The sequence below is a fragment of the Nerophis ophidion genome, linkage group LG03 (assembly GCF_033978795.1).
Source record: "Nerophis ophidion isolate RoL-2023_Sa linkage group LG03, RoL_Noph_v1.0, whole genome shotgun sequence".
In the NCBI taxonomy this organism is placed as follows: domain Eukaryota; kingdom Metazoa; phylum Chordata; class Actinopteri; order Syngnathiformes; family Syngnathidae; genus Nerophis; species Nerophis ophidion.
The window spans coordinates 88,530,889-88,544,631 of NC_084613.1; the positions used below are offsets into that span (position 1 = coordinate 88,530,889).

A 13,743-nucleotide genomic window follows, 5' to 3' on the forward strand; every position below is an offset into this window, starting at 1 on the left:
TTGCAGTGCACTTACTACTCCTACTGGGTATAAATAGTAAGTACGCATGTTTCCTGTGTACTTACCATTTGTACTGAGTATAAGTAGTAAGTGCTCATGTGTTGCAGTGCACTTGCTACTCCTACTGGGTATAAAGAGTAAGTACGCATGTTTCCTGTGTACTTACCATTTCCACAGAGTAGAAGTAGTATGTGCTCATGTTTTGCAGTGCACTTACTACTCCTACTGGGTATAAAGAGTAAGTACGCATGTTTCCTGTGTACTTACCATTTCCACAGAGTAGAAGTAGTAAGTGCTCATGTTTTGCAGTGCACTTACTACTCCTACTGGGTATAAATAGTAAGTACGCATGTTTCCTTTGTACTTACCATTTCCACAGAGTATAAGTAGTAAGTGCTCATGTGTTGCTGTGTACTTACTACTCCTACTGGGTGGAAAGAGTAAGTACGCATGTTTCCTGTGTACTTACCATTTCTACTGAGTATAAGTAGTAAGTGCTCATGTGTTGCTGTGCACTTACTTCTCCTACTGGGTATAAATAGTAAGTACGCATGTTTCCTGTGTACTTACCATTTCTACTGAGTATAAGTAGTAAGTGCTCATGTGTTGCAGTGCACTTACTACTCCTACTGGGTATAAATAGTAAGTACGCATGTTTCATGTGTACTTACCATTCTACTGAGTATAAGTAGTAAGTGCACATGCGTTGCGGTGCACTTAATACTCCTACTGGGTATAAATAGTAAGTACGCATGTTTCCTGTGTACTTACCATTTCTACTGAGTATAAGTAGTAAGTGCTCATGTGTTGCTGTGCACTTACTACTCCTACTGGGTATAAATAGTAAGTACGCATGTTTCCTGTGTACTTACCATTTCTACAGAGTATAAGTAGTAAGTGCACATGCGTTGCTGTGCACTTACTACTCCTACTGGGTATAAATAGTAAGTACGCATGTTTCCTGTGTACTTACCATTTCCACAGAGTATAAGTAGTATGTGCTCATGTGTTGCAGTGCACTTACTACTCCTACTGGGTATAAAGAGTAAGTACGCATGTTTCCTGTGTACTTACCATTCTACTGAGTAGAAGTAGTAAGTGCTCATGTGTTGCAGTGCACTTGCTACTCTTACTGGGTATAAAGAGTAAGTACGCATGTTTCCTGTGTACTTACCATTTCCACAGAGTAGAAGTAGTAAGTGCACATGCGTTGCTGTGTACTTACTACTTCTACAGGGTGTAAAAGGGAGAAGCAATAAAATAGAGTAACACTGCCACCCAGCTGCAGGCTGGTGTATTGCTCTAACATGAATACTAGAGTGTGGACAAAATTAATGAAAAAAAACGTCATGCTCTCCAAACACTAAGCTGGTGTTGTCGTTATGTTTTTGACAAATAAAAAGCAACACTTACAGTATTTAGTGAGAAAGAAAGAAAGGTCGTACCAGGACTTTGTTTTAAGGACACTATATTAGGTACACCCATATAAGGCATTTGCAGTCAAACATTGACATTTTGGTCTTTTTTTTTTTTTTAAGTGTTTTTTGTACTATGACATAATGTTTGTTTTTTATTCAACGTTATAAATGTGTCTTTTTGTGTGTGTTTTTTGTGGCGGAGGACAAAAACATTGAGAGCGGGGTCTATTTTTCCAGCAGGTGTCAGCGCCCTCTGGCGGCTGTCACCTCCACCTGCAGGACGCGGGACGTCAGTGTCAGCGCCCTCTGGCGGCTGTCACCTCCACCTGCAGGACGCGGGACGTCAGGACGCGTCACGCAGCCTCTCTCGCCACACTCGGACCTCCAAACAAAAGCCAAAAAAGCCGGCAGCAATTAACCACAGCACCCCCACGTCACTCATGGATCCGGTGACGGCCTGGACGTCGTCTAATGACCGGTGAGTCTTCTTCAGTTTGTCCTCCTCCATGACGCACTGCTGCGTGGGTTGTTGGTCCGGGGTGGTCGTGGGTGACTGTTGTGTCTGCTGCTGCACGCTTGTCACGTGGGAGCTCGCGTCTTCTGCAAATGTTCCATTACATGCAGATTGGGGGGAGGGGGGGGGGGGGGGTGTCCGAGGGGGGTTCTCGGGTCCATGGCGTGGACATCCCCACGCAGGCAAAGACGTGTGCGCATGACAGCTAATCTCCAACACAAACATCCACGGAAGACATTGAAAGTTGTCATTCTGCTGTTATTATTATTATTATTACTATTATTATTATTAGTATTATTATTAGTATTATTATTATTATTCAAGTGCGTGTTTTGTTGCTATTTACATTTTTTTTAACCCACTGATAGGTTTTGCTTAAAAAAAAAAAATTCTATTGAAAATACACCCATATTTGATGTGGAGACGCGCGTCCCGGTAATAATCATGTATGCGCGCGCAGGAAGGAGCGTAAAGACACTCACGTTGCCATGGAGACAACACAATGGTGTCAAGATTATTTTCAGCTGGCAGCGGCCGCATATTTTTTTTTTTTTTTTTTTTTTTTTTTTTTTTTAAAGCGACACGACGAGCGCGGGGGATGACGGACATGCTTGTTGTGTGTCACGTGACCCTGGGAGGAAACCCTCAAAGCGTCCATTCATAAACATGACCCCCCCCCCCACCTCCACACCAGCTGTGCTCATGTTTGGCGGTCAGCTGCTCCTCGGGGGTCAAGTGCAGAGAAGGTTATTTATAGTCCACGGGTGGCGTGACCTTGACTGCACGTGAAGTATCAGCCATTTTAGCCCCCCCCCCACCCCAACGCCCCCACCTTGCTGCATAATGGAGCTGCAGTGCTCCGTCACCAAGAAGAGGTTTGGCCGAGCTCCCCTTTCAATGCGCTACCTGCTCGCCGGAACCAACGGCGGCAAAGAAATGGGCGCCAGGATCCCGACTTGACCCCTGACCTCAGTCCGGTGGCGGCACGGGCAGGCGTGTCCTGCCCACATCTCGACAAAACACACCACAAATGCTAACGCTAAATGCTAAACGTAAAGCCGTCAATTTTTGGTAAAAAAAAAATATGTGACACACACACACGCACACACACACACACACACACACACACACACACACACACACACACACATGTAATGGGTTAGAGTGTCCACCCTGAGGTGGGTAGGACATGAGTTATATAAAAATGGTATTAGGGATGCACCGAAATGAAAATTTGTGGCCGAAGCCGAATAAAATTTAAACGCTTAGCCGAAGGCCGAATACCGAATAATAAATGCAGTTTTTCACAACTTTTTTTATATTGTATAAATAGCCTAGAATAAATTTTTAGACATGTTTTTCAAATAAAGTAATTTTTTATTGAATATTGACATTTTTTTAATATTCCAGTAGCCTTTGCTTTTCAGAAAAAGCACAAAGTTTTCCATTTATATTAGGCCTTCAAACAAAACATGCATTCCAAAAAAAAAAATAAAGTGCATTAAAGTGGATAAACCCACAACAAATGAATTATTGTCCTTTTGGCAAAAGTCTGCTTAGCCACAGTAGATATGCTAATAATGTAAACAGAAGGCTCAAGTAAATCTCAATAAGTGTGTGCTTGTAACCTCATACACTTATACAGGTACACAACATTGTAACCTCATACACTTATACAGGTACACAACATTGTAACCTCATACACTTATACAGGTAGCCTACACAACATTGTAACCTCATACACTTATACAGGTACACAACATTGTAACCTCATACACTTATACAGGTACACAACATTGTAACCTCATACACTTATACAGGTACACAACATTGTAACCTCATACACTTATACAGGTACACAACATTGTAACCTCATACACTTATACAGGTACACAACATTGTAACCTCATACACTTATACAGGTACACAACATTGTAACCTCATACACTTATACAGGTACACAACATTGTAACCTCATACACTTATACAGGTACACAACATTGTAACCTCATACACTTATACAGGTACACAACAATGTAACCTCATACACTTATACAGGTACACAACATTGTAACCTCATACACTTATACAGGTACACAACATTGTAACCTCATACACTTATACAGGTACACAACAATGTAACCTCATACACTTATACAGGTACACAACATTGTAACCTCATACACTTATACAGGTACACAACATTGTAACCTGATACACTTATACAGGTACACAACATTGTAACCTCATACACTTATACAGGTACACAACATTGTAACCTCATACACTTATACAGGTACACAACACATCCCAGGCCAGAACAGATTTGTCAATAACAATACTTCAGCTTCAGAATAAAAAGAAGGAAACTAACTATGTATAAAACTATTTAAATTTAACACTGCACGTTGGTTGATTGCGTCACCGCGTCAAAAACGTGCGTCACACGCCACTATTCGGCCTTGTTTTTAACTCATTCCACCGAAGGCCGAATGTGGCTTTTTTTTGCCATATTCGGCCCTAAATGGTATCCATTGGAATTGGGGGTTAACTCACCAAAAGTGACTCCCAGGCAGGCGTGGCCACCGCTGCTGCTCACTGCTCCCCTCACCTCCCAGGGGGTGATCAAGGGTGGTGGGTCAAATGCAGAGAAGAATTTTGCCACACCTCGTGTGTGTGAGACTGTCATTGCTACTTTAACTTTGACTTAACACACACACACACACACACACACACACACACACACACACACACACACACACACACACACACACACACGAAGCGGAGTTGTGTTTATAAAACGTTTTACTGCACATGCAACTGCTCCCAAACAACACACAAGTCAGTGTTTTTTTGGTCCACATATATATATATATATATATATATATATATATATATATATATATATATATATATATATATATATATATATATGTGGTTTTTTAATGAATAACTGTATCAAAGGTGAACCAAAGAAAAGGCAAACCAAAACAAATACATAGAGTGGGGTGCAGGGGCCCCTAAAGGTTCTCTCTCACTTACATTAACATTGATATTAAACATGTGGGGGTCTGTAGCTTAAAGACTGTTACACTGGGGGTCTACATGTGTGTATGTATGTAGCTTCCTGCTGCCAGCGTGCAGGTGTGCAGGTGTGCAGCAGCTGGGGGTCTACATGTGTGTATGTATGTAGCTTCCTGGTGCAGGTGTGCAGGTGTGCAGGTGTGCAGGTGTGCAGGAGGTGCATCATTGTGCCGCTAATGGCGGCCCTCATTATCCTGACTCATTCACACATTCACACCTTCACACAGGTGGTGACAGGAAGAGCATCCGGCAGGTGTCTCACAAAAGACGGCGAGCTGTGTTTTTTTAAATAATTTTTTGAATGTAATTACAATTGACGCCTGCTTTTCAAGAACGCCCCCCTGCCGTGCAAGCTGAGTGGTTGTCACCTGGGGCCACATGGCAGCAAAGTGTGGCCCCAGGTGAGACCGCACGATGTCCGACAGGCTTTTGATTTGTACATTTTTATTTGTGCCTACATAAAAATAAAAATAAACTTAAATTTTACGGTAAAAAACTGTCAGCTCATTTGCAAGAATTTTACTTTGAAATTTACTTTTTCTTTTTTTTAACAGCCTGTTATTGTTGTTTTTATATCTTTTTATGAATTTGCACTAAATTGGTTTGCAATTTGGTTGTAGAATTTACATTGACAATAAAGATATATTCTATTCTATTATATTGTAAATGGAAAAAAACAAAAAAACATGACCGTTTGTTTTAAATTTCACAGTAAAAAACTGTCAGCTCAGTTGCCGTAATTTTATCGTCAAAATAAAGTGGTTTTGTTTTTCCCAAATAAAATTGCCCAATTTGACCGTAAAATGTCATTTTTACGATGTACAATTTGAAGGATGACTTGCTTTGAGATCACAATGTAAGTCGAGAAGATGCAAATTTTTATTTCCATTTTAGCAAACAAGAAGGTAGATTTTTATAATATTATATTTGTTACATTATTAGATAATATTTAAGTTTAAAAAGATGCAGTATATGTATTTTTCCGCCCGTCAATTTTACTTTAAATTCCGGACTTTAAGTCTACTTTTTCCCTACACTTTGAACCCTGCGGCTTACAAAACGGTGCAGTTAATTTATGGATTTTTAAAAATTTCCGCTAATTGCCTTAATGTTTTGTGTTCAATCCTTTTCATTAACCCAAGCAGAGGACTAAAATGGTGTGTTGTTGTTTGCGCTACTGCGCCACCTTTTGAACAAGTTTGGTCACTGCATGTGCCGCAAGATAAAAATGCACTTCCTGTTTTGCCTGGAACCAAAGTGAAACCTTCCGTGGTCTTTCTGCTCGTGAGCATTCTTCATTCATCGATCCAAGCAACTGTTTGTAATTTGCACAATTTGACTGAAAACAATTCTGTCCCATGAGGAGTCTTTTCATGCACATGTGCAGTAGCAAGCTACATGGGGCTAAGCTACGTAGCTCAACTACATTTCCAAATAGCATCATCAACAACAAAACCTGTGAATTAGGACTTGTGTTATTAATTCCAAAAAAAAGTTATTCAGGGATGAATAATATTTTAGCATATTTCTGTGCTACCTTTAAATGTGTCCCCACCTCTATTTTCCTCCATTGATGTACTAACATCATGTGTTTTATTTTGTAGATACTTAGCATCATCAACAACAGAATTTGGACTCATTTTTATTAATCACAAAAAAAAGTTAGTAGGGGGAACATAATATTTTAACATATTTCTGTGCTACATTTAAACGTGTCCCCACCTCTATTCTCCTTAATTGATGTACTAACATCATGTGTTTTATTCTGTAGATACTTAGCATCATCAACAACAAAACTCGTGAAGATGTTATTAATTACAAAAAAAAGTTAGCATGGGAAACATAATATTTTAGCATATTTCTGTGCTACCTTTAAATGTGTCCCCAAATGTATTTTCTTCAATCATGTGATTTCTTCTGTAGCTAATTAGCATCATCATTAACAAAACTTTTGAATTTGGACTCATTTTTATTAATCACTTAGCTCACGTTATTAATTAAAAAAAAAAAAAGTAGGGGAGAAATAATATTTTAACATTTTTCTGTGCTATCATAAAATGTGTTCCCCCTCTATTTTCCTCAATTGATGTACTAGCATCATGTGTTTTATTCTGTAGATACTTAACTCATGTTATCAAAAAAGTTAGTACATAATACTTTAGCATATTTCTGTGCTACCTTTAAATATGTCCCCCCCTTTATTTTCTTCAATTGATGTGTTTTATTCTGTAGATCAACAAAAAAAAACTTGTGAATTTGGACTCATTTTTGTTCATCTTAAAAAAAAGTTAGTAGGGGAAATAAAATATTTTAGCATTTTTCTGTGCTACCTTTAAATGTGTCCCCGAATCTATTTTGTCTATTGATGTACTGTCAGAGTTATTTGTTGACAAACCCCAAGATGCAGAGATGGAGGCAGGCATGGGGTGAGCAAACATGATTTTAATATAAATACTAAGACAAAACCAAACAAAGGGTTCCAACCAAAAGCGCGCACGTGGGCAGATAAAAACAAAAGGCCTTTAGCATAGAAGCTAACAAGAAACAAAAAGGAACTTTAGCATGGAAGCTAGAGGATAAAAAACAGAAAAACTGGAAATAGCTATGGCTAACAAAAAGAGCTTAAAGCTACGACGACCAGGACAAGATGTAGCACGACAGCTAATAGCTGAAATGATGGCAGACAGGACAGGTAGCAAAGACACAAAAGTGACGTGAGGCAACAACAATACAAAAGACAATACAACGATCCAGCAACTGACACAAGACAAAGGAGGTACAAATAGGAGCCGGCTGATTGGCAACAGGTGTGGCCAGGTGCCAATCAGCCGCAGCTGAAGGGGAACACAGCACTCAGAGAACAAGACAGGAAGCTGACAAAATAAGAGCACTAGACAGGAACTAAGGACAGGAAATACTAAACACACTGAGGAGGAACACAGCACTCAGGGAACAAGACAGGAAGCTGACAAAATAAGAGCACTTGACAGGAACTAAGGACAGGAAATACTAAACACACTGAGGAGGAACACAGCACTCAGGGAACAAGACAGGAAGCTGACAAATTAAGAGCACTTGACAGGAACTAAAAGACAGCAAATACTAAACACAGGAAACAGACAAATGCAGAGGAAAAAACTAAAACATAGACAAACTGTCAGGGGCAAGCATGACATGTACAGTATTAATAATATCATGTGTTTTATTCTGTAAATACTTAGCATCATCATTAACAACAACACTTGCGAATTTGGACTCATTTTTAATAATCACAAAAAAAGTTGTTAGGAGAAACATAATATTTCAGCATATGTCTGTGCTACCTTTAAATGTGTCCCCTCCTCTGTTTTCTTTAATTAATGTACTAATAATATCATGCATTTTATTCTGTAGATACTTAGCATCATCAACAACAAAACCTGTGAATATTTTATTAATCACAACAAAAGTTAGGAGAGGCTTAATAGTGTGCTACCTTTAAATGTGTCCCCACCTCTATTTACTTCAAATGATGTACTAATAACATCATGTGTTTTATTCTGTAAATACTTAGCATCATCATTAACAACAAAACTTGTGAATTTGGACTCAGTTTTAATAATAAAAAAAAAAGTAATTAGGGGAAACATAATATTTTAGCATATTTCTGTGCCACCTTTAAATGTGTCCCCTCCTCTGTTTTCTTTAATTAATGTACTAATAACATCATGTGTTTTATTCTGTAAATACTTAGCATCATCATTAACAACAAAACTTGTGAATTTGGACTCATTTTTAATAATCACAAAAAAAGTTATTAGGGGAAACATAATATTTCAGCATATGTCTGTGCTACTTTTAAATGTGTCCCCTCCTCTGTTTTCTTTAATTAATGTAGTAGTATTAATGCATTTTATTCTGTAGATACTTAGCATCATCAACAACAAAACATGTGAATATGTTATTAATCACATAATAAGTTAGGAGAAGCTTAATAGATGAGCATATTTCTGTGCTACCTTTAAATGTGTCCCCACCTCTATTTTCTTCAAATGATGTACTAATACTATCATGTGTTTTATTCTGTAAATACTTAGCATCATCATTAACAACAACACTTGCGAATTTGGACTCGGTTTTAATTAAAAAAAAAAAGTAATTAGTGGAAACATAATATTTTAGCATATGTCTGTGCTACCTTTAAATGTGTCCCCTCCTCTGTTTTCTTTAATTAATGTACTAGTATTAATGCGTTTTATTCTGTAGATACTTAGCATCATCAACAACAAAACCTGTGAATATGTTATTAATCACAAAAAAAGTTAGGAGAAGCTTAATAGATGAGCATATTTCTGTGCTACCTGTAAATGTGTCCCCACCTCTATTTTTTTCAAATGATGTACTAATAACATCATGTGTTTTATTCTGTAAATACTTAGCATCATCATTAACAACAACACTTGCGAATTTGGACTCAGTTTTAATTAAAAAAAAAAAGTAATTAGGGGAAACAATATTTTAGCATATTTCTGTGCTACCTTTAAATGTGTCCCCTCCTCTGTTTTCTTTAATTAATGTACTAATAACATCATGTGTTTTATTCTGTAAATATTAGCATCATCATTAACAACAAAACTTGTGAATTTGGACTCATTTTTAATAATCACAAAAAAAGTTGTTAGAAGAAACATAATATTTCAGCATATTTCTGCGATACCTTTAAATGTGTCCCCTCCTCTGTTTTCTTTAATTAATGTACTAGTATTAATGCATTTTATTCTGTAGATACTTAGCATCATCAACAACAAAACCTGTGAATATGATATTGATGACAAAAAAAGTTAGGAGAAGCTTAATAGATGAGCATATTTCTGTGCTACCCTTAAATGTGTCCCCACCTCTATTTTCTTCAAATGATGTACTAATAACATCATGTGTTTTATTCTGTAAATACTTAGCATCATTATTAACAACAAAACTTGCGAATTTGGGCTCATTTTTAATAATCACAAAAAAAGTTGTTAGGAGGAACATAATATTTCAGCATATGTCCGTGCTACCTTTAAATGTGTCCCCTCCTCTGTTTTCTTTAATTAATGTACTAGTATTAATGCATTTTATTCTGTAGATACTTAGCATCATCAACAACAATAAAGCTTGCGAATTTGGACTCAGTTTTAATAATCACAAAAAAAAGTAATTAGGGGAAACATAATATTTCAGGATATATCTGTGCTACCTTTAAATGTGTCCCCTCCTCTGTTTTCTTTAATTAATGTACTAGTATTAATGCATTTTATTCTGCATCATCAACAACAAAACCTGTGAATATGTTATTAATCACAAAATAAGCTAGGAGAAGCTTAATAGATGAGCATATTTCTGTGCTACCTTTAAATGTGTCCCCACCTCTATTTTCTTCAAATGGTGTACTAATAACATCATGTGTTTTATTCTGTAAATACTTAGCATCATCATTAACAACAAAACTTGTGAATTTGGACTCATTTTTAATAATCACAAAAAAAGTTGTTAGGAGAAACATAATATTTCAGCATATTTCTGTGCTACCTTTAAATGTGTCCCCTCCTCTGTTTTCTTTAATTAATGTACTAGTATTAATGCATTTTATTCTGTAAATACTTAGCATCATCAACAACAACAACACTTTTGAATTTGGACTCAGTTTTAATAATCACAAGAAAATGAATTAGGGAAAACATAATATTTTAGCATGTTTCTGTGCTGCCATTAAATGTGGGACACATTTGGGATGATGAGCATCATGTCTGACTCCCTCCTCCCGCCCTGCTGAGAGAGAGAGAGAGAGAGAGGACGAGGAAAAGCGCCCTCAAAGGTGGGCCGTGGTGTTTTCCCTCCCAGGGCCCCTTTGCTATTTTGGTGTCCGGGTCGGCGCGTCACACTCGGGTATTTTCTCCGCTGACTCGCTGGCGTCAATACAAAGCTTGTAAACGCCACCTGACTGATGGGACGCTCGCTCCTGCCGTGCTTCCGGCGCCGGAGGGGGACGGAGAAGGCGGGGAAAGGTGGATGAGGAGCGGCCATGTGCAGGGACCGAGGGGGGGGGGCGTCAGGTGGGGGGACGTCAGGTGGGTACCGAAAAAACAAAGAAAAAAGGAAACCGCGGGCTGTTTGCATGCCATGATGTTTATGTCACGTGTGGTCGTGTTTGTGTCGCTGCTGCTGTGCATGCATGTTGCACAGGTGCATGGGGGGGGGGGCAGTGAGGTCGGGGCGACCTTGAGAAGAGACCCGGGGTTCTCTCCCCCCGACGTACAACCCTCGCTCTGTGACCGCATCCATCTGTCACGCCACAGATCTTGGCGAGTCACCTTGGAGTCACATCCTCCTCCTCCTCGGCGAGAGGGAGGATGTCCTAATTAAGGGGGGGGGGGGGGGGGGCTCGGGAGGGTTGGAAGCAGATCCTCTTACGTAACCTCGTTAGTGGAGCGTTTGATGCCGCCAGCGGCGAAGGAGGGCGGCCGGCGCAAAAAAAATTCCCCCGAATTCAGGAGGGGGGGGGGGGGGGGTGCTTAGGGAACACCAGGGCCAAAGACTGTGGACTGAACATTAGAGTCTGGGTAAAGAGGTCTTCTTCACCCCATCCCAATCAATTCAGCGCCAAGAAGCAGGAAGTAGTCTTTAAGTGCCCTTTTAGACCAGTTGATCTGCCGTCTCTTTTCTGCAGCGCACCCTTGTCTCCTGCGGGGAGAGGTTAGCGGGTGACCACAGATGAAGCGCTAGCTGTTCAAAGTCGGGACCCCAGGGTGGACCACTTACCTGTGCATCAGTTGGGGACGTCTCAAGATGATCCCCTGCTGGCCCCACTATGGACTGGACTCTCACTATTATGTTAGATCCACTATGGACTGGACTCTCACTATTATGTTAGATCCACTATGGACTGGACTCTCACTATTATGTTAGATCCACTATGGACTGGACTCTCACTATTATGTTAGATCCACTATGGACTGGACTCTCACTATTATGTTAGATCCACTATGGACTGGACTCTCACTATTATGTTAGATCCACTATGGACTGGACTCTCACTATTATGTTAGATCCACTATGGACTGGACTCTCACTATTATGTTAGATCCACTATGGACTGGACTCTCACTATTATGTTAGATCCACTATGGACTGGACTCTCACTATTATGTTAGATCCACTATGGACTGGACTCACACTATTATGTTGGATCCACTATGGACTGGACTCTCACTATTATGTTAGATCCACTATGGACTGGACTCACACTATTATGTTAGATCCACTATGGACTGGACTCTCACTATTATGTTAGATCCACTATGGACTGGACTCTCACTATTATGTTAGATCCACTATGGACTGGACTCTCACACTATTATGTTAGATCCACTATGGACTGGACTCTCACACTATTATGTTAGATCCACTATGGACTGGACTCTCACACTATTATGTTAGATCCACTATGGACTGGACTCTCACTATTATGTTAGATCCATTATGGACTGGACTCTCACACTATTATGTTAGATCTACTATGGACTGGACTCTCACACTATTATGTTAGATCCACTATGGACTGGACTCTCACACTATTATGTTAGATCCACTATGGACTGGACTCTCACTCTTATGTTAGATCCACTATGGACTGGACTCTCACTCTTATGTTAGATCCACTATGGACTGGACTCTCACACTATTATGTTAGATCCACTATGGACTGGACTCTCACTATTATGTTAGATCCACTATGGACTGGACTCTCACACTATTATGTTAGATCCACTATGGACTGGACTCTCACTCTTATGTTAGATCCACTATGGACTGGACTTGTCTGCGGTCCCCTCCAAGATTTCTCATTGTATGCCATTGGGTTTAGTGTTTTAGATGTTGGGCTGCAAACTTGCCTAAAAAATTTTAGTATGAAAATGTTAGCATACTAGTATGCTAACGTTAGCATGTTAACAGCTTGCATGTTCCATGACTGAGGTGTCCGGCTGCAGAAAATGGCAAAAAAAAAAAATGTTAGCATGAAATGTTAGCATACTAGCCCGCTAACATTAGCATGTTAACAGCTAGCATGTTACGTGACTGAGGTGTACAGCTGCAGAAAATGGCAAAACAATGTTAATATGAAATTGTTAGCATACTAGCTTGCTAAAGTTAGCATGTTAACAGCTCGCATGTTATACATGGCTGAGGTGTACGGCTGCAGAAATTGACTAAAAATGTGAGCACAAAATTGTTTGCATACTAGCATGCTAACGTTAGCATGTCAACAGCTGCAGAAATTGGCTAAAAAAGGTAACGCACTAACGGCGAGCATGTGCCAAGTACCGAGTCATGTGACTGAGGTCTACGGCTACAAAAATTGCTAAGTTAGCATTCTCATGTTAGCATACTAGCATGCCAATTTTTTAACATTTAGCATTAGTTTCAGTGCATGTTAAGTGCCTCAAAAATGGCTTCCAAACGGATATAATAATAATAATAATAATAATAAAAAATAAATGAACATTTTACTTAAAATTCATTGACGGAAAGTAGAGTTGTACCCGATTTTGATCTTTTTAAAAGAGAAATAGTTGTGGCGAAAGTCCCGACTCCCTGGTTGTTCTGAGATATTTGACCTTACAGCTGGTTGAACTCATTGTGCATTTCTTTTAAAGAACTGTTGGTAAATTGGAAGCTCACAAATCCTCATCTAATCCTCACTTCTGT

The 13,743-nt window shown here is 39.2% G+C and overlaps 1 protein-coding gene across 3 annotated transcripts in view; it reads left to right on the forward strand.

Annotated features, from left to right (window-relative positions):
• Positions 1 to 1,330: 1,330 nt before the first annotated feature.
• The window catches only part of hivep2b (HIVEP zinc finger 2b), a 34,608-nt gene continuing 22,195 nt past the window's right edge, over positions 1,331 to 13,743 (forward strand). The window contains exon 1 of one of the 3 annotated variants that reach the window (XM_061896336.1): positions 1,331 to 1,896. The gene's annotated coding sequence lies outside the window, so the exon portion shown is untranslated. Of the gene's footprint in view, positions 1,897 to 10,873; positions 11,106 to 13,743 lie in introns of those variants that run through there. The other 2 variants (XM_061896338.1, XM_061896337.1) reach the window with 2 other exon arrangements.